Here is a 24,569-nt window from a genome sequence, read left to right as displayed (position 1 = left end):
ACACCCCCACGGGGCTCTGAGGTCCCGGAGAGAAAACTGCTGCCAGAGCCAAAACGTGTCCCAGAGTCAGGCACCACCTCAAGTGGGTCAGAATCCCGTTTGTCAACTTTGAGACCCTTGACCTTTCTGGGCATCAGTTTTCTTGCAAGATCAAGAGGATTACATGAAATAACCTGCTGTAAACACTCGGGTGTGAGCCATAGATCTGCTCTGTCCAGTATGGGATCCCCTAGCCCCACGGGGCTGGTCCGAATTGAGAGCCGCTGTAAGTGTAAAACACACACTGGATTCCACAAACTTAATAAGACACAAGTGTAAGATATCTCATTAATAATTTGAATATTGATTACATGTTGAATTGATACTATTTTGGATATACTAAGTTAAAAAACTATATTATTAGAATTAATTTCACTTGTTTCTTTTCTTTTTTTCAATGCAACTAACAGAAAACATTGAACTACATACATAGCCGGCTTTATGCTTCTCCCAGACATCATGGCAAGAGGCACTCTGCAGCAAAAGTGTCCCTTTCGCAAAGATGAGGCCAAAAGGATGGGGCGTCCCCAGTATTTTTCGTCAGTGATAGTGAAGAGGTAAGCCTCACATTTTGATCCAAGGCAAAAAGAGGGCAGAAGATCAGTAACTTCTGTGGTCCCAAAAGGTGAGCCCCAGAATCTGATTTGGAAAGCAAAGCTCCAGATTTTTCTGATTTACTTGGACAGTCAGTTGATCTAGAGGTAGCTAAGGGAGATTATGGTAAGGGGAGTCTACAGCCCCAATGGGGTCAGGATGCTCAATTCGAATTTCAGATAAACAATGAAGAAATTTTTTTGTATAGGTACATCCTCATGGACTTTCTGTATGTTTAGTCACTAAATATGTATAGTCACTAAACCCCAGGTGGCATGAAAGACTGCAGCAGAGAAAGCAGACACTGTGTTGGAAAGTAACAATGGCCTGGGATTTAAAAACATAACTCTGGAGCCAATGTCTTGGGTTCAAATCCTGAGCCCGCTACTTACACCTGTGTGACCTTGGGCCTGTTACTTAACCCTCTGTGACTCGGTCTGCACATCTGTAATATGGGTCTAATAATACTTCCCTTGTAAGAATGCTACTACTACCGGCAAGTATACTGGTCTACAGTTGAGTTTTTTTTTTCTCCTAGCAACTCAGCTGTGCTTTCTACAGCTACTAGTTGCTTCTCTGGCGGCTCTTTGCCCACCCCTATCATCCCTGTCCTCTTCTGCAAGGCTGGGAACCAGGGAAAGCGCGGTAGACAGCACCACCTTGAGTCGAATTCCTCCCCTTTCGGAGGAAGCCACTTTCTCCTCCTTTCTTTCCTATTCCCGGACCAGTTCTGGGCAACTGGCAGCTATTTTCACGTGAGCTCAAGTTAACGTCTGGAGGAGCTCCGGGGCGCGTGGGCAGTTCACCCTGCGATCTAGCCGCCGGCCCCGGCTGGAGCTCGCATCTCCGAAGACTAACGTGTGTGGTTAGAGGCGAGCGCCGGGCTTTCAGAGAAGGCGGTCGGGTGTTTGCAGACCAGGGCGAGCCCTTATGAAAGCAGATAAAAGAAAACATTTATTAACGTGTCATTACGAGAGGAGCGCCCGGCCGGGGCTGTCGCAAGCCCCGCGCAACACCTGGCTTCTTCGAGCTCCGAGGGAGGAGAAAAAGAAAGCAAGCGGAAAGGAGGCAAGGATTCTTTCTCTTCGTTTCCAGCCAAGTGGACCTGATCGATGGCCCTCCTGACTTTATTGCGATATTTGATTTATTAGGGATGCCCCCCTCGCGCGTGTGCGTGTTAACACACACACCCCCGCGCAAGCACGCCTCGGGCCCGCGTCCCTCCCTCATTCCCACCTCCCGGGCGAAGCCCACAGCTGTTTCAACTCTCCACCGAGGGCGAGCGGGAGCGAGTGTGTGCCGGGTGAGTGTGCGTCTGTGTCCCGGCGAGGGTGCGCGCTCGGCGCCGGGAGCGCGGCCAGCGGGGTCCCGAGGCATCGGGAGGCGGAGTGCCGCTCCGACCCCCGCTCTCCGCCACTGCCCCGTCCGGGGCCGGACTTCGGTGCAGCAGAGCCCGGGCCAGCCGGGCCGCCTGTCCTTCCAGCTGGAGGTAAAGCGCTCGCGCGCGGTGGGGCGCCGGGAGGGCGCCGCGGCGGGGTCCCCGCGGCGGCCGGCCCGCTGCTCCCCGCCCCGCGCGGAGGCTGGGGGTGCAGGCAGGGGGCCGGGCCGAGCGGTGCCCGGGGGCTGGCTCGGGTGGCGCGGCGGGGCCGGACTAGGGCGATGCGAGAGCGGCCCGGGTGGGGCGCGGACCCGGACTTTGGCGAGGGCGGCGCGCCGGGGCGGGGGCCGAGGGGCGGCGGCGGCGGAGCCCGAGCCCGAGGGCGGAGAGGCGGGAGGAGGCGGAGGAGGGGAGGAGGAGAGTCGGCACTCGCCGGAGATGCGGCGGCGGCGGCAGCAGCGGCGGCGCGGAGTCCCCTGCTCCCCGCTGCCCGGCCGGGCTGCGGCAGAGGCGGCGGCGCCCCGCGCCGGGTGAGGCCGCTTGGGCTGTGCGCTCTGGTGAGTGAGGCGCGGGGGCCAGGTGGGCAAGGCGGGGGCTCCCGGCGGCCCTCGCCGGCCCCGGAGCCAGTGCGGCCGCGAGCGCCGCCCAGGTGAGCCCGGGGCCGGTCCCGACCGCCGGGCCACGGCCCCGGCTCCAACGCGGAGCGCGGAGGTGGGACCCGGCGGGCAACGGGGTGGCGCCGGCGGGCCGCGGGAGGATGACCGGTATGACCCCGCTGGCGGGCTGGGCGAGCGGGCACGGACTTCCCACCGCGCCCCTGACCCGCCGACACGCCTCGCGGAGCCGTGGAGGCCTCGGGGGCCGCGCTCCTGGACTCGCCGGCCGCCGGGGAATGGCCTCCTTGACCCTTTTGAGTTTAGACCCAGTGGAGCGGCTAGTAGCCAGACCACGTGGGGCTTGTCCGGGCAAGACATGGGAAAGCGGTGGACCGGATCTTCAGAGTGGTAACTTGCAGATACCGAAAGGGCAAATAGGATTATAAAGACAAACTTCCTCCCAGGCTGGGTCAGAACCAGTTCTCATCTCCTTGTAGACAGAGGCCCCGGGCGCCAGAGGATTTCGGAAGTATGACAGTGAAGCTGCAGCGATTTCTAAGAGTGTACTTTTTTTTTTTTTTTAACATTCTTTATAGTAGTTCATTCATTCGTTCTACAAGCGTTTGTGAAGCACCTCCTGGTGCCTGGCACCACCGTTATGTTCCAGAGAGAAGCGATGAACAGAAAACCTGGTTTCTGAGCAGTGGAAGCTCTTAGTTCACTTGGAGGGCAGCTGGGGAAAGAGACGCAGTCTAAGGTGGGCACCGCAAGGAGACGCACGCAAATCCTGATTTTGCCCAATGACCTCTGCCTGCAACTTCTTGTTTAGAGACTGAAGACCACTCTGCCTGCACACAGTAGGACAAGCCCATTTTGGCAACCCCCTTTCTCCTCCTCCACCTTCCTGAGAGTTCTGAATATTCCCTTCCCCCTCTCCTCTCTGGGCAGCCTTTCCTGCAGCTTGTTTTAATCACTTTTTGAGTTAAAAGTCAATATTTAATTAACCAAGTCATTACATTCAGCTTACGTTTGCATCTGGGTATTTGCGCATCTGTGCATCTTGGGGCACCCGCCCGCACACCCCTCCATCTGTCCCCTGATTCTTTCCCACAGGGCTGCCCTCAGTCTTTGCGGCAGAGAAGGGAGGATGCTCTCAAGCGGGTTCTCTGGGGGCCAGAGAAGCAGGGAGGATGGGCTTTCCTTGGAGGACACCCCACGCCTCTCCCCGGAGCAGGAAGAGCTGCTCTCTCCTTGTAGTTTAATAGAAAAGGGGATTTCTTGCTGCATCTCCACTCCCCATTACAGAGCCACTGGAGGGTTTTAATTAAATTGAAACCATTCATTCTGTATAGAAAGAGGGTGGGGAGGAGACTAAAAGGTCACTTACCTGGTGAGAGAGGTTCTCCCAGGTTTGCTTGTCCACCTGTGCAAGCTAGAGCTCATCACAACAGTCTGTCCAGGTGTGTAATTTAGTGTCCTCATTAGCAGCTCGAGGAGAGATGGTGGGCTTGGCTGATGGCTGCTGACTATTTGCATGTGAAGGATCTTCCTTCCTTGGGCCAAGTTTATGGACATAAATGCATGATGTTGGCATGGCTACAGTGGCTGAGAGGCAGTGTGGCTTGGGGCTTTGTGTTTATTTATTGGGTTTTTTTAATTTGAGTTTATGGCATTTTCTGAAACCTTAATTACATGTTAAGTTTTCATACTTGAAGGTTGAATGATGAGTTGATTGTAGAAAGCCTCAGCCTGGAGAAGGACCCTGTGGCTGTGTGTGTGTGTGTGTGTGTGTGTGTGTGCGCGCGCGCGCGTGCACATCCCCTGCCCAACTCTTCCCTTCAACTGCCATCCTGAGGACCTAGCTGATGTGCACTCGCACACCCGGACACTTGAAGATCCTTTGGATTTGGGAATAACATTTCCCTCTTCCTTTCCCTGGATTTGTTTGATTTATCTGTTTGGACCTGCCTCAAGGGGGCAGAGTCTGGTCTCTGGAGTTAGCCAGATGGAGAATCACACCCAACTCCATCCAATCTGTTCTTACACTTCCTCCCCTCAGAGAGAGACTGAAAGCGTTGCCCTGCAGAAAACTATCAGCATTTCTGACCAGCTCGTGGTTAAGGGAGAGCTGAGTCTAGACTTGAGATGACAGCTAACACTTAAGTAGCGGTTCATGGGCCAAGCACCCTTCTAAATCCTTGTGCATAATAACATTTAATTCACACAAAACTCCCAGGAGGTAGGTCTTCTGATTGTCATCGCGTTAAAGAGGAGGTAACTAAGTCACTGAGAGAATTGTCACTTTCCAACAGCTGGTCAGTCATCAAGCCAGGAATGGCGAGGCCCTGGGGCGCCAGGGTCCACTCTGACCTACCGTATCCTCCCCTGTCCTTGACCTTGGCCTCTTTTCCAAGTGTAGAAACACCTCGTGCAGCAGAAGAGAACACAGACAATCAGACTTTGAAAGGCAGAAGCCCTTCAAACCTCCAGTGTTGGGGAGCCTGGGCTGTGTATTTTTAATCTCAGGGTTGGGGGTGCCTTGAGGAAAACACACGACTGCCTGGCCACGTTCCCTCCTCCCTACAAGTACACACACACACTCTCTCTCTCCTCTAGTCAGGATGCAGAGCGAACCATCACGCAGGGGCTGGCGTAAAAGAGCCATGAAATCTGAGATGAGGGTTTGTGCCCCCTGAAGGTACAATGGGTGAAACTTCTCCTAGAGGTGCGGCCCTCTTGTGGTTGGTGATGGAGTCGCATGAGCCTGTCCCTGGAGGGGTGGTCCAAGGGGGTCCGGGGCCCTTTGTTTCAGGCCTGGGCCCTGTGAGACCAGTGGATGTGGAAGGCGCGGCCGCCTCTCAGGACTCACCTCCAGGCAAGGGAAGCCTCACCCAGGTTCCCTGGGCCTCCTCGTGATGGGCCCTGGTGAGGAATCTGCAGGGCCCCTGATCTGGATTCAAGGCGCTGGCTAATTGGAAGATCATTAAGATCATTATAATTAATTGGCACCCTGATAAATGGCGTGATTGCCTAATTGGGGTGGTTGCTAGGGAACAAGGCCTCACTCGGAGCCGAAAGGGGACGTGGTGTGGGGCTGGCCGCAGGTGGGTGTCAGGGTTACCAGCCCAGCCGGTTAATGGGTGGGAAGCCAGAGCCATCGTCCCTCGCATCAGCTGGTGTTCACTGGGCAACTGCTTGTGTAAATCACAAGTGGATTATCAGTTAGGGGATATTTTCCTAGAAGGACTGGAAAGTACCCAGGATCTTTTTTCTTGTAAGCAACAGAAAGCAGGGCTGGGAGGGATCACAAATCAGTGTTAGGAGAGAAGGGGACTTACTGGCTTCCATGACTGAAAATTGCTAAGGGAACAGCTTCAGGCTCAGCTGAGTCACTGCTCAAGTTCTGGCCTGAGAATCTGTTCCTCTCCATCTCTGCGCTCCCTTCCACGGGGCTGGTTTTTCCCTCCAGCTCCGAGGGGCAGGCAGGCTCTGGCACCACGGTCCGGAGAGCCAGCATGCCCAGCTAACAGCCCGGCTGTGTCATCCACGGCACGTTACTTAGCCCTTCTCTGCCTTCATGTTTTCATCCAGCCAATGACGATGATCATAGCACCCCTCTCCTGGCTGGTAGCAAAGGATAAAATGAGATCATCGGTGTCAAGTGCTTAGCCTGACATCTGACACAGGCAAGCCCTGGGGAAACACTGACTGTTCTCATGACTAAGGTGTTGAGTTCAAGAGCTGTCCCCCTCATCCTCTCCACTTTGAGCCCACCAGAAAAGAACAAGGTAACACCCACCCAAGCCCCAGGCATCTATGTGATTGGACTGTTTGATGTCACGTGCTCTCTTCAAGCTGATCAGTGGTCACAGAAATGAGCTGCTGACCATAAGCTTCAGGCCAGGCTCCCAGGCCCCACCCAGAAGTCAGGGGTTGGGGCAAACCAACTGGAACTCCAAAGCCCCAAAGGACTTCGGGGAAAGGGAGGCTGGTTGCTGGTAAGGTGACAGCCAGTGCCTGTGATGGGGATGGGGGCGGACAGGAATGTGAGAGATCATGGCTAGATGGACCTCCTTCCAGTTCGGTTGAAGTGGGGACCATGGAAACAGCTGCTGGGTGGGCAGCCTCCCCCGCCCCTCACTGGGGTCAACAGGTATTAGAAGCCAAACTTTTCTCCCTCGGTGTCTGGCTTCAATTCTGTGCTTTCTGGTGGCCAGGGGCAGCGTTTGCCCAACTTTCCACCACGAAAGTCACCTGGAGGCTTTTGTTAAAAAAAAAACCCAAATTCTAGATCCTGCTGAATCAAACTCTCAGGGAAGGCTCTGGCTGTTGGAAGGGAACCAGAGTGCTGTGTGTGTGTGTGTGTTCCATGTCGGCAGAGAGGTGGAAGGAGGGCCCTCGCGTGTGTTTACTTGTCCTCCTGTCTGTTGCAGGGGCTGCCAGAAGGCAGAGGAAATGCTCTAAGTGAGGCCGGGCATATAGAGGTGTTCCGTGTAGGTTAAGAGGGCATTCCTCTTGTTTGTCTGTGCCATGTGTTTACTGAGCAGCTACAGGGCGCCAGGCTCTGTGTTAGGCTTTAGGATGGGCAAGAGAGAGCCCTGCCATCGTGGGATTTGCATTCCAGAGGGTGAGAAGATAATACACAAGCAAGCAAGTCCGAGGCGTTTTCAGAAGGTGATGGCCTCTCTGGTGGAAACAAGGCGAAAGTGAAAGTGTTCGTTTCTCGTCGGGCTCTCTGCAACCCCGTGAACCGTAGCCCGCCAGGCTCCCCTGTCCATGGGTTCTCCAGGCAAGGACACTGGAGCGGGTTGCCATGCCCTCCTCCAGGAACAAGATGGTAATATGACAAAAATGATGGGGTCGGGGAGCACAGCTTTTGGCAGGTGGTTAGGGAGGCCTCTCTGAGGATGTGGCTTCTAAGCTGTGACCTAAATTTTTTGAGATGAGTCAACAGCTGAAGGATAATCTGGGGGAAGAGCATTCTGGGTAGAAGGAACAGCCAATGCAAAGGCCTGGAGATGGAGAGGGGTGGCCTATTTGAGACACCAGTTTAAAACACGAGGTAAAGTTCAGTGGTGTGAAGGGCAGTGAGTAAGAAGCGGGGGAGTGGGGAAATGAGGTCAGTGGTGAGAAACGAGGGCCAGGGCGAGAAATTCGTTTTTTATTCAAATGAAATGGAAAACCATTGGAGAGTTTTAAGTCTGGGAGTGACAAGATCGGTATTTTAGAAAGATCTCAGTGGCTACCATGAGAAGGATGCTTTCTAAGAGGAAGCTGGGATATGAGTTTGGGAGCTGATATTGGCCAGGATTTTGGTGGTAACAGAGGAGATGGAGTGAAAGGGGTGAATTGGAGATGTATCATGAAGGTGGAACCAGTGGAACCTTCTGATGGATTGGATGCTCAAAGTGAGGGAAGCACTATAATTTCCAACCAAGGATAACTTTGCACCCCACGGGACATTTAGCAAGGTCTGAACATGTTTTGGGGGGCTTCCCAGGTGGCGTTAGTGTCAGAGAACCCTGCTTGTCAATGCAAGAGACTTAAGAGACACAGGTTTAATCCCCAGATCAGGAAGATCCCCTGGAGGAGGGCATGGCAACCCACTCCAGTATTCTTGCTTGGAGAATCCTCATGGACAGAGGAGCCTGCTTTGGGCTACAATCCATCGGGTCGCATGGAGTCAGACACGACTAAAGCAACTTAGCACAAAAACATGGAGACGTTTTTGATTGCCACAACTAGGGAGGGGATGCTACTGGTAACCAGTGGGTGGAGGCCAGGGATGCTGTTAAACACCCTTCAATGTGCAAGACACCCCCAATCTGGACAACGAAGAATGAGGCACCCCCAATATCTCTAGGGCCAAGGAGTCAAAGATAACTGGGCAGCTTGGTGTAGGGTGATTGGTGCAGAGAAGATGAGCAGAGAAGGTTTGGAGGAGGGAGGATGATCCAGAATTTAATTGTGGAGGTGTTGGGTGTGAGATAACATTCGTCCTGGGTGGCCTAAAGCTCACTGGGTGCTGGATACACAAGTCTGGAGCTGTATGGGGCTGGCAACTGAAATTAGAGAGTCATCAGTGCATCCATGTTATTTTAAGCCTTGGGACTGGACATGATCAGTTAGGGAGAATGTGTTTTGTTCTCTTGTGGGGTTTCCACCCTCTTCCCTCCCCACTGCAATGCCTGTCTTGCATCTATTTGATGAATATTTTTAGCACGTCCCACACTCTCACCTCTTTATGACAGTCCTGAGAAACTCCCAAAGGCTCAGGCTGAAACCACTGCCCCCACCCCTATCCATCTCCTCATTGCTCTGTGATTAGCAGACAGAGCTAAACAGTCATCACGCTGCAACAGAAGCCCTGGGGAAATTGCTTAAGTTCATAAGGATCCTGGCCCTTAAACAGGCAGCATAATGCCTCCTTGGTAGAACAGCTGTTAGCCTGGTCTCCAGAGCGTCTCCTCCAGCCCAGACCCAGACTTCATGGAATTCTCTCTAACCAGCAGCCGCCACTGTTTTGAATTTTCCACGGTCTCTTAATATGATTCCAAAACACACGTTGCCCAGTGGCCCTGGCTTCTGATGCGTAACTTCACCTTGCACAAGGCCTGGATCCACTGCTTTGCACACCTGGGCCTCGCTTGAAACTTGGATGAGTTCTATCCCAAACTCTAGAGTCGTTATGAAGCAGGGCTTGTGTGTGTGAGTTGATGGGGCGGGCCATCCCCAGGGACTATGAGCGGTACCCAAGATGTGTTTGGCCAGGTGGAAGCCAGATGTGTTAGGGGAAGAATGCTGTCAATCGCCTTTCTTATTGAATCAAGACCAGGGCCCCAGTGGGTGACTTGACCCACCTTGGCAGCCAGAAAAGGGGAGTGTTTTCTTAAAAAACATAAGTCCAGGAGATGTTCATGCTCTGGTGAAAATTAGATCATCCAAAAGCAGCATTTCTGGCATGTTCTAGACACAGGCAGTATCCACAGACTTCTGATTGCAGGCCACTTACCTCAATATTTCAGAGAACAGGAAAGCCTACTAGAGTCTTAGTGGTTTGGAGTCCTAATCATCTGAGTGTGAATCAAGATGTATTCACTACAAGTAACAGAATTCCTGGCTGAGGGTGTCTTATACAATAGAAAACACTTAAATCTCACATAACAGGAGTCCAAAGCAGGGGAGCCCAGAGGCCAATTTGTTGGTAAAATAGTGTCATCAAGAGCCCAGGACGGGCCTGGTGCGCTGGGAAGACCCAGAGGGATCGGGTAGAGAGGGAGGTGGGAGGGGGGATCGGAATGGGGAATACATGTAAATCCATGGCTGATTCATGTCAATGTATGACAAAAACCACTACAGTATTGTAAAGTAATTAGCCTCCAACTAATAAAAAAAAAAAAAAAGAACCCAGGATATTCCTAGCCTGTCTGTCTGTCCTCAGCATGTCTTTGGTCTTTGTTGCTTCATGATCTTAGATGGCTGCCACAACTCCAGACATGGCATCCGCATCAGTTTAGTTGCTCAGTCATGTCAGACTCTTTTAGAACCCCATGGACTGCAGCACGCCAGGCCTCCCTGTCCATCACCAACTCCCGGAGCTTGCTCATACTCATGTTCATCGGGTCAGTGATGCCATCCAACCATCTCATCCTCTGTCGTCCCCTTTTCCTGCCTTCAATCTTTCCCAGCATCAGGTTCTTTTCAAATGAGTCAGCTCTTTGCATCAGGTGGCCAAAGTATTGGAGTTTCAGCTTCAGCATCACTCCTTCCAATGAACACCCAGGACTGATCTCCTTTAGGATGGACTGGTTGGATCTCCTTGCAGTCCAAGGGACTCTCAAGAGCCTTCTCCAACACCACAGTTCAAAAGCATCAATTCTTCAGCACTCAGCTTTCTTTATTGTCCAACTCTCACATCCATAGATGACTACTGGAAAAACCATAGCCTTGACTAGATGGACCTTTGTTGGCAAAGTAATGTCTCTGCTTTTTAATATGTTGTCTAGGTTGGTCATAACTTTTCTTCCAAGGAGCAAGTGTTTTTTGATTTCATGGCTGCAATCAGCATCTGCAGTGATTTTGGAGCCCAAAACAATAAAGTTTCTCACTGTTTCCATTGTTTCCCCTATCTATTTGCCATGAAGTGATGGGACTGGATGCCATGATCTTAGTTTTGTGAATGTTTAGTTTTAAGGCAACTTTTTCACTCTCCTCTTTCAAGAGGCTCTTTAGTTCTTCTTTGCTTTCTGCCAAAAAGGTGGTGTCATCTGCATATCTGAGGTTATTGATATTCCTCCCAGCAATCTTGATTCCAGCTTGTGCTTCATCCAGTCCAGCGTTTCTCATTTTCTCATGATGTACTCTGCATATAAGTTATATAAGCAGGGTGACAATATGCAGCCTTGATGGACTCCTTTCCCGGTTTGCAACCAGTCTGTTGTTCCATGTCCAGTTCTAGCTGTTGCTTCCTGACCTGCATACAGATTTCTCAGGAGGCAGGTCAGGTGGTCTGGTATTCCCATCTCTTTAAGAATTTTCCATAATTTGCTGTGATCCACACAGTCAAAGGCATTAGCATAGTCAATAAAGCAGAAATAGATGTTTTTTTGGAACTCTCTTGCTTTTTCAATGATCCAGTGAATGCTGGCAATTTGATCTCTGGTTCCTCTGCCTTTTCTAAAACCAGCTTGAACATCTGGAAGTTCATGGTTCATGTACTGTTGAAGCCTGGCTTGGAGAATTTTGAGCATTATTTTGATAGTGTGTGAGATGAGTGAAATTGTGCGGTAGTTTGAGCATTCTTTGCATTGCCTTTCTTTAGGATTGGAATGAAAACTGACCTTTTCGAGTCCTGTGGCCACTGCTGAGTTTTCCAAATTTGCTGGCATATTGAGTACAGCCCTTTCACAGCATCACCTTTTAGGATTTGAAATAGCTCAGCTGGAATTCCATCACCTCCACTAGCTTTGTTCGTAGTGATGCTTCCTAAAGCTCATTTGACTTCGCATTCCAGGATGTCTGGCTCTAATCCAGTGATCACACCATCGTGATTATCTGGGTCGTGAAGATCTTTTTTGCATAGTTTCTCTGTGTATTCTTGCCACCTCTTCTTATCATCTTCTTATCATCTTCTGTTAGGGCCATACCATTTCTTTCCTTTATTGTGCCCATCTTTGCATGAAATGTTCCCTTGGTGCCTCTAATTTTCTTGAAGAGATCTCTAGTCTTTCCAATTCTGCTGTTTTCCTCTATTTCTTTGCATTGATCACATCCCCATACAAAATGGGAATAGAGAGCAGGACTCCTTGCTATCTCTTTTACTTAGCAAAATTCTTCCAAGGATACCCCCATACCAGCAGACTTAGCTTTATGCTTCACTGGCCCAGGGTTGGGTTTACCTCACCTCTAAGCCAAACACTGACCAAGGGAAATAGGTTTTTTATGTTTGACTTAGCTCAGTGTTTCGCCAAATTAGCAGGCCAAACACCCTCTTCTTATAGCAGATGTATTTTGCCTAGTTTCCCTGAAGTAAATTCATAGATAATATAACCTATCTGCACATATATTTTAATAATCAATAAAGTATCCCGACAGTAATTTAAAGAAAAACTAAAAAGGAAATTGATTTATAATTAAGCTATATATTGAGCCTATGAACACTTAGCACAAGTACCTTAGAGGGTGTAATGAAGCAGGTATTCACACTGGGGCAGAATCATGTAGATCTGACGGCTCCAAATGCAGTAAGATACATACAGATGTTTGGCTTTGACAGCTCGAAGACCACCAGTGCTATAGCCATACGCAATATGCTTTTTCAAAATAGAGAACAACCTACCAAAATTTCCAAGTGAAGCAAACTACCGTCTTCCCTCAAGTTCCCTAGTGATCATATTCCCGGAAGACATGGTTTAGGATAGAACCGCACAAAAACATCTTTGGTGTTTATATGTGAAATGGAGTTCATGTCTAAGGTCAGGCAGTGTAAAAAGCTATTTCACCTCCGTGGATGTCTGGCGGGATGTTAGAAAGTCATGCTGGAAATGGGGTGATTCTTCACTGTGTGGAGCATTGTGAATTATCCACCTTCCCTGCACCCCCACTAGACCCCAGAAGCACCCCCCAGTCACATGACAACCGAAAACTCATGAATTCCTGAGAAACACCTCTTGGGGGGACAGTTTCACCCTCCTGAGTCTACTGGCTTAGACTAATGCTGGTTGTTGCCAGAGGGCAGCAAGTTCCGCCCCCTGAAAAAACTGGATCCTGTGGACCAAAGAACGGCCAGAAGGGAAGGCACATGCAGTTTCTGCCTCAGAGTTGTCCCCAGGCTCCTTTCTGCCCCTCACCCTCCTATTGACATATTCCTGAAATGTCCCGGTCAGTCTAGCCACTGAGATAAACCCACGTGGTTGGCACGGATTGGCCTCTGCTGTGAATGGGGTGATGAGTTCTTGGGCTCATCTGGGTATTGGTGGTTTCCACCTGCAGGAGATGAAGCTGGTACAGGTGACTGCACAGAAGAACTCACTGAGAATCCATGTGTCATACATAGTGGGTAAGGTCATGGACTCTAGAACCAGACTTCCTGGTTCAAATCCCAGCTGGGCCACGCCGAAGCTGGGTGGAGCTGGCCAAGTCACTTAACCTCTGTGAGCCTCAGATACCTCTTCTGTAAAACGTAGGTAATCCCAGTAGCATCCTCCTAGAGTTACTGTGAAATACCAGAACAGTATGTGGGCGCATGGGACATTGCCTCAAAAGGCAGATATTATTATTGCTTATATTTGTAGGTACTTTTTAGCTTTTTTGAGTTGAGATGTAATTGACATGTAACACTGTATTCATTTTAGATATATACACATAACGATTTGATATATGTACACATTGCAAAATGATTACCCCAGTAAGTTTTAACATCCATCCCACACATACTTAGTTTTTTTTTTTTTTTCTGATAAGAGCTTTTCAGATCTACTGTTAGCAACTTTCAAACATACAATATAGTTTGTTAATTATAGTTACCACGCTGTAACTCACATCCACGAGACTTACTTATTTTATATCTGGAAGTCTGTGCCTTTGACCCCCTTCACCCATTTCACTTATCCTTCACCCGTCAGTTTTGCAATCACCAACATGCTGTCTATCTGTGAGTTCAGTTATGGGTTTGGTTTTTTAGATTTCACTTATAAGTGAGATCATGCAGTATTTGTCTTTCTCTGACTTATTTCACTTAGTATAATGCCCGTAAGGTCCATCTGTGTTGTCACAAATGGCAGAAGTTCTTAATTTTTATGGCCAAATAATCCACTGTAGACGTATACCACATTTTCTTTGTCCACTCATCCATCAATGGACTCTTTGATTGTTTCCATATCTTGGCTGTTGTTAAGTAATGCTTCAGTGAACATGGGGTGTACAGATAGGTTTTTGAGGGATTTCATTTCCTTAGGATTAACACCCAGAAGTGGAATTGCTGGGTCATGTGGCAGTTCTAGTTTTAATTTTCTGAGGAACCCCTACACTGTTTTCTATCATCGCTGCATCAGTTCTTTTCAGCTTTGAAGTGCTTTTACACCTAGCATCCTGTGTGGTCTTTTCAGCCAGTTTGCTTATGAGAAAGGCCACTGGTCTCCCTCCTCCTGCTGAGAAATGTCCAGCTTAGAGAGACGGCAGCAGGCTGAAGGCATGACTGGGCTCAGGGCTTGATTCTTTTGGGCCACCTCCTCTTTTGGGCCTTGGCGAGGCCCTCTTGGGAAAGGAGCTGATCTGTAGGGGACAGACCTCGAGGACAGGGCCCTGAGTGTGTCCTCGGAGCCCAGGGTGGGGCTCGTCACCATGCGGACAGGGAGATGCCCATGAGTAAACAGGGGTTCCTAACCGAATCTCCGGGGGCGCTCTTAAGTTCCAGTGCCCACACCGTACCCAGATCAACAAACTCAGCACCCCTGGGGGTGGGACCCCGGCATCAGGCTGTCTTACAGCTTCCAGATGATTCCAACATACAGCTGAAGTTGGAGGGCTCCTGAAGCAGGAGAGTAGGTGCCTGTTGGGATGCATTTCTGCAAAGTCACAAAAGGGCTTGTGGGGGCTGGCAGCTCCTCGAAACAACCCTCCCTCCAGGGGCCTGCTGCACCCATAGTAAAAACTCCTTGGCCCTGCACCGCCTGGCCTCCACTTCCGTCTCACTGCACACCCCTCTAAGCGCGTGACCCGCAGACACACTGGCCTCCTCTGCCTTCGGATGCCTCTGTCGAAAGTGCTGAAGTGAGAGCTGGAGAGAAAGAGACATGTGGGTTTCAGGTTTTCCTCACCCCGGGCCCACATCACTTGGTTCCATTACTTGCCTGGCCCACATGGGCCTTGGCGTTTGCCTTTTGTTGCTACACTTTGCTCACACCAAAGGGCCACCCTTCTAGGGGCAATATGTTGCAATTTCATTTATTTTAATGATAATAAAATCTAGTATCTACATGGTACTTGTTGCCAAGCGTTTAATCATCAGGAAAGTGTTCGTTGCTCAGTCATGTCTGACTCTTTTGCGACCCCATGGACTGAAGCCCACCAGACTCCTCTGTCCATGGGATTCTCCAGGCAAGAATACTGGAGTGGGTTATCATTTCCTTCTCCAAGGGATCTTCCTGACGCAGGGATTGAACCTGGGTCTCCTGCATTGCAGGCAGATTCTTTACCGTCTAAGCCACCAGGGAAGCCCTTTAATCATCATGATAATCCTTTTAACCAGGGCCTGTTATCTCCATTTCAAAGTTGAGGAAACTGAGGCAGAGGATGTGATGCCCTCACCGGAAAAGGGGGCTCAACTTGTTCATCTTTGTAGCAGCCCACCAGCTGTTTGAAACTGATTGAAAGAATGAATGAATGATGTTCTCCGCTAAGTGTTCTTCTGAGTAAAGCCACTGGCCCCAGGAGACAAAAGTCTCGACTCACCGTAGGAAACCTTCCAGGCTCTCATCAGTGTCATTCCAGGCTCTTTAGCCGTGTGTCTGCTGTGTAACAGATCACTCCCAGCTCAGTGGCTTAAAGCAACGATTATTTCTAACAAGATTATGGGTTGCCAGGTGGTTCTCGATTTGAGTGATGCCAGCTGGAAGGTCCAAAATGGCACCATCTGAATGGCTGTCAGCGACTGTTGGTCCAGAAACGGGTGCTCAGCTGAAGGGCTCCATCCTCCTCCACGTGGTCTTTCCCCTTGGCTGCTTGTACCTCCTCACCGTGTAGCGTCTCGGGATAGCCTGACTTCTAAGACCGCACATATAAAAGCTGCCAGGCCTTCTTAAGGCTTCCACTTCGCAAGTTCTAGGGGCCTAGGGGCAGGAGTGGCCAGCAGCCTCCTGAAGGAGGGGTTCCAATGAGATAAATGCCCCCCTGCTTTTTCTGTTCTTAACATTCCATTTGAGGGTCAGGGCCCAGTAAGAGCGTCTGGCCAGCTTTGGTCATGTGATCACCCTTTGGTGACATGGCAGGAGACGGTGGGGCATCTTAGCAGGAGAGAGAGAGAGAGCGAATCCTTGAAAGGAAACTGGGGTGCTGTTGTCAAGAGAAGGGGACCAGATGCTGGCCAGAAAGGAGGACTTAGAAAGCTCTGCACAGCCCCTGAATAAGGGGCTCTGCCCCAGGATGAGCAGCTAGCATTGTAGAATGATTGGATGGAGAGGATGGATGGATGAATATTTTTCGAGTCTGCTATAAGTGTATGCCCAAGTCTGTATGATGCTGTTCCAGGCAGGGGCGCCATATTTCAGGCACTGCTAGGGGTTCGGGAGCCCCACCTTCATTATACGGGCCAAAACTAGCTCCCAGAATCCCGGCCGTGCTCAGCATCTTCACCCCAAAGATGGGGCCGATTGAAGCTGGCCCTTGGAAAGGAGAGGGTGCTTGGTGGTGAGGGACCGGCCAGCCCAGCGGGTGGGCTCTTGCCTCCCCACCGTGGACACCAGGAGCCCAGGGCCCACTCCTTTTCTTCCAGCCATTGTGCACCTGGACAGGCAGGACACCTGCTGACACCCAGTGAGTCCCCCAGGGACCAACCCCAGCTCCAAGAACACCTCTGACCCCGGCGCTCCTCCCTGTGGCGGTCTATTTCCAGCTGCTGCTAATTAGACAGCACAGCACGCCAGGGTTGGAAACAGATCTGTCATTCGACATTCTCCCTGACTTCCATCTCTAAATTTAGCGGGTTATTTGGTAAAAGTTGCTTTAGACGCCCTCCCCCGCCTGTGAGTACAAGCTTCTCAAATGATTGTAAGCTTCAGGCTGTTTCCAAGGTGAGCTAATGAGACACGCATCTGCTAATAGCAGGGTGTGATGAGTGAGCAGGGTACACGCGGCTGTGGATTGGGTGAAAGGGGAGAAATAACTGCATTATAAATACCGGGCAGTCAACCTAGCCTTTCACCCCTTTATGTGTATGCAAGAGACTGCAATCTCTGAAAACCTAAATACAGGGTCTGTGGGGGTAAACTGTGCTGAGAACCAGTGGGGTTAGCACATGGGAGGGGGTGGGACTGGAATCACCAGCCCTGGCCACGGCTGTCTACACCGAAAACCAGCCCACAATTAGGCGTGAATAATGACTCTGTTGAGGTCCGACTTTATTGCTTTTGGCCAAAGGCCTTTTGCAGAAATAACTCTGTAGCTCGCTGCCAGGGAAGCTTTTGTCCACAGCCAAGACAAAAGAACAAAGAACAGAGGTGGGAAGAACTGTATCTGATTGCTGTTTCCCCTAAACACCCAGGAAGGGTAGCAGGTGTGGCCTACCGGGAAAGTGTGGGCTGAGGGCAGGTGACGTGCAACCTTACCTATGCCAGGCGACCACTCCTGCTCCCCGCTCCTGCCGTTCTGGTCTTTTCTCTGATCTTCACATGGACCCTGCTCTTTCCTACCACAGGCCCTTTGCTTGCGCTTTTCCCTTGCTTAGAAAGCATTGTGCCCACAACTGACTTCTGCAGCCCACTTCTGGTGTCAGCCCAGACACCACCTCCTAGAGGCCTCCCCTGATTTACCCTATCTTGTCATCCTGACAAGGCTCTTAAGATCATCTGGAATTCATCTTCATTTGTTAAATGTCTGTCTCCCCCACCAGAAGGTCAGCTCCTTCAAGACAGAGGCCTGGCCTGCCTCAGGTTCACTGCTGTCTCCCAGCTTTCCACACAGCACTGGCACAGAGTAGGTGCTCAGAAAAGACCACACAGCTGCAAAGGGTAGTACATGGGCCCCCAGGCAAGCTCCAGGGGAGCTTTGCTTGGCCTGCTCAGAGTTTAAAACGTAGTGACTATTTTGATTTTGCAAACGGCCCGTCCACCCCTCCGTGACCCTAAACCCTTGTCGCTCACTCACGCCTCTAGCCTGGGCCCTGCAGGCATCTGAGTTTGCATCCTCACTTTAGACAAAGGCCGCAGCACACAGGTGTGTCTCCACGGGTGACCATTACAACATCAGACTTCCCGTGAGCCAGCCCACCCACCTCCAGCCCACCCAGTCCCACCGAGTAGATTGAGTCTTGCTTCCTGGTGGGCGGGACCCAGGGGTCCTCGTCTTAGGAGTCCCTGACGTTAATGACGTTGAACTTCCTCGTGCTCTCTTTTGAGCCTCTGAGTCATCAAGGAGGCCTGCTCCCCTTGCAAGAAAATGTCCGGTGTCCTTGGCAAGCAGGAATTTATCCATAATGTCACTGTATTTGTTTCTCTGTGCTGCTGTCTGTTTATGGCTGGGGTTCTCACCTGGGGGGCGATTTTGCCCCCCACCCCCAGGGGACATTAGGCAATATCTGGAGACGTTTTTTACCGTCACCATTGGGGGTGGGTGCCTCTTGCGTCTAACAGGGGGCGGCCAGGGACGCTGCTCAACGCCCTGCGATGCGCAGCCGCTGCAGAGGATGACGCAGCCCCGATAGCAGCAGTGCCCAAGTCGAAAGACTCCGGTTTAGGGCAGGTGGCGCTCATTCCCCGCGGAGGGAGGAAACTGCCTCCGTAACTGCGTTTACTGAAATAAGAAAGGGGGTAAACAGAAAACCATCTGGCACAAACGCCAGGGCAGGTGATAAGCAGAACTTCCGAGACCCTGACATATGGGGTGCTGGGGTCAAGGTCAATCAGGTCGCCCTTTGGAGAGCTAAGCGGACCATTAGCTCCACACCAGAAGCCCCTGCCCATCTTGCCAGAACATTCCTGGCAGCTGCCTATCAAACCCTAGCAGTCGATTCTGGGAGAAGCAACATGCCCTTGGGCCGAGTTCTGGAAAGTGAGGAGCTGTGTGCAGCTCTCCTGCCCAGCCAGGCTGTCTTAATGTCCCTCCCAAACCCAGCCCAGCAGCCCCCAGCTGAAGTCTCCCACTGCGACAAGCCAGCAGCCCACCCATGCGACCGGGGCTGACAGCCCCATGGCCTGGGCGGCCTCCCAGTGGACGGTGACCCTGAGCAGAGGGTCACAGCCCACGTCAGCAGGAGGAAAGGACCCGGGGAAGTGAGGGCCAGTTCCCCAAAATCAGATCACCCACTTCTGTTTGGGTTCCTGCGATGAGGAGGTGGCTTCCTTTCTACTTACAAAGAAGGGACTTTTTAAAAAGCAGGAATAAGTCAATGTTTTCAATGCAGATCTAACTGGGGCTCCTCTATTCTCTGAAGTGGCACAGGAGGAGAGGCTGTTACCGCACGCTCACGCCTAGGACAAGCTTGCTTTCTGCCTCTTCTGCTCCCTTCAGAATCAGCTGAGCACAGGCCCCATTGATCTAACCCCTTTGGGTCATTCACAAAAGAGGAGAGGGGTTGGGGAGCCTTCCGGTCACCCCAGGACTTCCTGAGGCTCGGGAATCTTTGATATGGGCGTGGGCACAAACTCCAAAGCTTGGCAGGTGCAGACAGATGGAGTCTGACTCAGATGCCGTTTCACTTCCTAGAAGGGTGACGTGTGCAGGGGAGAGGCTGCCACCCCCTGGTGTACCCAGGCCTTCATAACTTGGCAGGGCCTCCTGTGTTTTCTTGGAGAAGGAAATGGCAACCCACTCCAGTATTCTTACCTAGAGAATCCTGTGGACGGAGGAGCCTGGAGGGCTGCTGTCCATAGGGTCGCACAGAGTCAGACACGACTGAAGCAACTTTTCATGCGTGCATGCATTGGAGAAGGATATGACAACCCACTCCAGTGTTCTTGCCTGGAGAATCCCAGGGACAGAGGAGCCTGGTGGGCTGCCGTCTATGGGGTCGCAGCAAGTCGGACATGACTGACGCGACTTAGCAGCAGCAGCAGCAGCCTGTGTTTTCTCAGGCCCACAAGGTAACCCCCACATGTGCACCTCCAGTGCGGTCTTCTCCTTCCTCTCTCTGGAGGCGGGGCATGCCCCGTGTCCCCTCCATGAATCTGGCCAGGCTCGCGTGTCACTGGTGACCAGTAGAATGGTGGGAGTAAGGCTGGGACAGCAGAAAAGATGAGGTTCAATCAGAAGAGATGAGGTCGGGACTTCCCTGGTGGACCAGTGGTTAAGACTCCAAGATCCAAATGCAGGGGACCTGGGTTAAATCCCTGGTTGGGGCACTAGATTCCAAATGCTGCAGTTAAGACCCAGTCCAGCCAAATAAATTTTAAAGAGAAGTCCCACCTGGGCTGGTGGGACGCTCACTTTTGGAGCCCTAAGCTGCTGCAGAAGAAATCAGTCGCCAGCCTGGGGCTGCCATGCCGTGAGGAAGCCCAAGCTACGTGGGGAAGCCCCCTCACCCGCTACCCAAGGCTCCAGCCCACTGCCACCAAACTGAGGATTCAAGTCCCCAGCTTTTGAATCTTTTCAGCTGTGGCCTCAGGCGCAATAAAGCAGGGACCGGCCCTTCCTGCTGTGTCCCGCTGGAATTCCTGAACCCAAGTTCCTGAGCATTAAAAAAAAAAAAAAATTTCCACTGCTATGTTTGGAGGTGAAGTGTTACATAGAAATGGCAACCCACTCCCATACTCTTGCCTGGAAAATTCCATGGACAGAGGAGCCTCGTAGGCTACAGTCCATGGGGTCACAGAGTCGGACCCGACTGAGCGACTTCACTGTCACTTTGTGGATAGAAGTGGTCACTGGACCCCCTGGCATGCGCCAGTCTTCCCTCTGTTCAGTCAGTCCTTCACTCATTCATTCACAGTACTTGGAATCTCACTTCTCACCCTTTTGCTGCTCCCACCCCAGTCCAGTCCCGGTCCACGGCCATCGTCTCACTGGCCTCGGGTGTCCACCCTTGCTCCCTATAGCCTGCTTTCCACGTACAGCCAGAAGGACCCTGGTAAAACCTACATCCAAGTGCAGTACTACGGGCTAGACTGTTCCAAGTCCCCCTCACTCAGCTCCACCCCAACCATACTTGCCCCCTTCATGTTCCTCAAACACCCTGGCCACATTCCTACCTCAGGACACTTGCATTTGTCTCTGTGCCTGGAACACTGGTCTCCTGAATATCCACAAGGCACTTTCCTTCACCTCTTGGAGGACTCTGCCCAAGTGTCATCTCTCAGAGAGGCCTTGCTACCCTCCTATTTAAAGATGCAAGCTTCCCACCCCAGCCCTTCCCACCCCCTCCCCTAAGGACTCAATCAGCTCATGTGCTTGTCTTTTATTTTGGTGTCTGACCCACATCAGAGTACTCGTTTCTGGGTCCTTAGCACACAGAACAGGGCCTGATGCATAGTTGCTGTTGTTCAGTCACTCAGTCTTGTCCGACTCTTTGCCACCCCATGGACTTCAGCACGCCAGGCCTTCCTATCCATCTCCAACTCCCAGGGTTTGCCCAAGTTCATGTTCATTGAATCGGTGATGCCACCCAACCATCTCATCCTCTGTCACCCCTTCTCCTCCTGTCTTTAGTCTTTCCCAGCATCAGGGTCTTTTCCAATGAGTTGGCTCTTCACATCAGGTGGCCAAAGTACTGGAGCTTCAGCATCAGTCCTTCCAATGAATATTCAGACTGATTTCCTTTAGGATGGACTAGTTGGATCTCCTTGCTGTCCAAGGGACTCTCAAAAGACTTCTCCAGCACCACAATTTGAAAGCAACAATTCTTCAGCTCTCAGTTTAATTTATGGTGCAGAGTAAGTTCTCAGTAAATATTTGTTAACCTGAAGAACTAGTGCCCAGGGGGCTGAGCCAGGGGCTGAGGCTATGGAATAAGAGAGACAGCCCCCACCCGTGCAGAGCTTCCGGTGGGGAAAACGACTCCCTGCAAGACACACACTCCAGCAGAAGAGTGCATCGAGCAATCAGACGTGGTGAGGGGTGCTCTGGAGAGAACAGACCTTGGATGAGACCAGGACTCAGGGAGGCCTCTGCGGGGAGCAAGGGGAGAGCACCTCCCCTTCTGCTTTAGGCTCCACCGGTCCAGACCCGGGGAACAGTCTGTTTTTCTTGGCAGGTGAGGAAACTGGGGCAGGTCAGAACCAGAATTCAGGATTCCCATGCCCACATTTCTTCCCCTGGTCTGCACCACCGTCCTCTCGTCAGCAAGTAAGAGAAGGAAGGTCTGCCTGTGATAAGGCAGAGGGGGGCCCAGGCCACGGGCTAGTGGCCGTGTTGTCAGATGTCTGTACACGGAGGCAGACGGTGTCCGGGAAGCCGCCTGAGTCAACTCTCTGCCCCCAGCCTGCTCTACCAGTTGGGCTCATTTGGTTGCAAGTGATCGAGAAAGCAATTCTGAGTGACCTAAGAGAGCAAGATAATTTGATTCATGTCCTCAGAGAATCAAAGTGTGAGAAAGTGACCCTAAAGGAAAGAAAAACCCTCAAAGCCACTGAAGAACATAGAAGAATCCCTGGGTGCCCAAAACAAAGACCCCGGAGGTGAATCTTCCTCCTTCGGGCTTAGCCAGATCCATGGTCTCGAATGTTGGCAAAACCCAAGAATGTTCTATTTCGAAGCTGTGTTTTCTTCTACATGGTGCCTTCATTCCAACTCTCCATGAGGCGAGATGGCATCTGAGACTTCCCTCATCCTCGTGGTGGACTGACATGGACCAAGTTAGCCGGCTGAAATAAGAGGCACCTCTTCCTAGTCAGACCAAAGCACCTGGATTAGTCTGCTGGACTGGTCACTGAGGCAGGGGATTCAGAAGGCTCAGATGGGCTCAGATCTGATAAAGGCTCTGCTCAGATATTTGAGTGTGTAAATATATGGTCCCTCACTTGGTATGCAAAACACTTTGATGCTCAGCTTCTCAAGACTTCAAGTTATATCATTTTTAAACTTTCTTTGAGCTTGCTCTATAATCCATGACTCCATTCTAAGAGTTCACCTGTGGTTTACCATTATTTCTGGTCTTGTTTCCTGTCACTTCTCACCGTTCGCTGGACTCTTTCCACTCCAGCTTCTGATATCTTGACTCCTTAGAATGTCAGCTCCATGAGGGCAGATTTTTTTTTTTCTTTCACTATTTTACATGCAGTGCCAAGAACTATGCCTGGCATAGAGCAGGCGTTCGAGAATCCCTTGGCAGATGAATAGTTGTGCAGGCAACTGGGTTCTTAGGCTCTTCTCTTTATGCCCTAATTTCCTCTCCAGATCCTGAGCCCTCGTCTTGAAACCTGATCTTTCCCTCCATCCTCTGAGGACCCTTCTTGTCCTGCGGGCTTGGTTCTCTGCGGAAATTCCAAGGACAGTTACAGAGAGCCACCTGACCCTTGGACTTGTTCGGCGAAACGGAGAGAGTCTGTGGACTGTAGACTGCAGGAGCTCGTGTCCTTTCTGTGACAGCCCTGGAGAGGAGGAGGGAAGGACAGCCAGGCTTCCTCTCCCAGCAAGGGGCGATGCCGGGGGAGTGTCAGGTTTACCAGATGTGCATGTGTCATCCTCTGTCTAGACGGTTTCTAGGCTCGCGAGGTTGGGGACCACACATCTCATTCCTCCCACACCGCCTGCTACTCGCGGAAGCTATTTCCCCTGCCTGAGGCACTCTGTCCTCCACGCCTTCGTCAGAGTCTACCCAAATCCTCTGGATTTTTCAGAACTTTGCTCCTCTTAGGCTTCTCAAACGTTTCTCTGTAAGGACTCCTCCACGCAGCCATCCCTGCCTGCCCGCAGATCAACAGTTCCCCCTTTTTCTTCCTGTTTCTACAACACACTTAACCTCAGCTTCTAGTATCATATGTCAGTTTCCAAGTAAACGGAGGAGTCAAGAGAGGACTCTGGGGTCAGGGTATCTGGGGAGTGCCATCTTGGGCACGCTATCCGCTTGCTTTTTCAGCACAGGTGCCCTGCAGGAAACAGATGGTGCCCCCCACAGAGATGTAAAATGAATAATACAGATCTCTGGGGCCAGGGGACAGTGGGGACCACTCGCTGGAACCTGGCGAGGGCCACCCACAGGAGCTGTGGCCTTCAGTGGAGTGATATGCTCAGTTCCTAGCAACTGGGCAGGGAAGATACCTGGAAATTACCCAGGCCTTTCTCTCCTCCTGTCCTCCCTTCCCTGGGCAGTGTTTCCTTTAGCCAAACCCAGCCAGGAGCCAGACAGCACAGAGCTTGTTGATGTGGTCCAGCCAAGTGAACCTCCCGGGGCAGAGGAAAGAGAGGAGAGAAGAGGAGGAGGAGGTCAGTCAAGGGATAACAGTCAGCGTCCAAACAGCACGACCTTGGGAAAGTTCTCGAACTTCTCCATGCCCTCAGTTTCCTCACCCACAACTGGAGCATCCTAACGTTATCGTAAGGTGACCTGAGTTAACACAGGAAAAGTGTTTAGTTTTGGTCGAGTTCTGCAATAAGCAGAATTAAATAATTAAAATTTAATTGTAATTCTTCCTCATTATTCCTCATTATTCTTTTAGGGTAGTTACTGTGTTGGTCTGGGCATTTTCCTATAGCAAATGACAGCCCCAATTCAGATCAGCTTAAGCAACAAAGGGCAGTTGCTTGAACCTGTAACTGGCTCCAAGGTGCAACTTGGTTCAGCCCACCAACACCAGAGGTGGTAGGTGCTCCTAGGG

General features: G+C 51.3%; 1 protein-coding gene across 5 annotated transcripts in view; it reads left to right on the top strand.

Annotated features, from left to right (window-relative positions):
• Window positions 1-1,441: 1,441 nt before the first annotated feature.
• The window catches only part of SULF2 (sulfatase 2), a 124,893-nt gene continuing 101,765 nt past the window's right edge, over window positions 1,442-24,569 (top strand). For 2 of the 5 annotated variants that reach the window (XM_065922135.1, XM_065922131.1), the window contains exon 1: window positions 2,418-2,568. The gene's annotated coding sequence lies outside the window, so the exon portion shown is untranslated. Of the gene's footprint in view, window positions 1,937-1,975; window positions 2,123-2,417; window positions 2,569-3,218; window positions 3,365-24,569 lie in introns of those variants that run through there. The other 3 variants (XM_065922134.1, XM_065922132.1, XM_065922133.1) reach the window with 3 other exon arrangements.

This window comes from Muntiacus reevesi, chromosome 2 (assembly GCF_963930625.1).
Source record: "Muntiacus reevesi chromosome 2, mMunRee1.1, whole genome shotgun sequence".
Lineage (NCBI taxonomy): Eukaryota > Metazoa > Chordata > Mammalia > Artiodactyla > Cervidae > Muntiacus > Muntiacus reevesi.
Note: the sequence above shows the minus strand (reverse complement) of the source record. Positions and strands in the feature narration are given on the sequence as shown.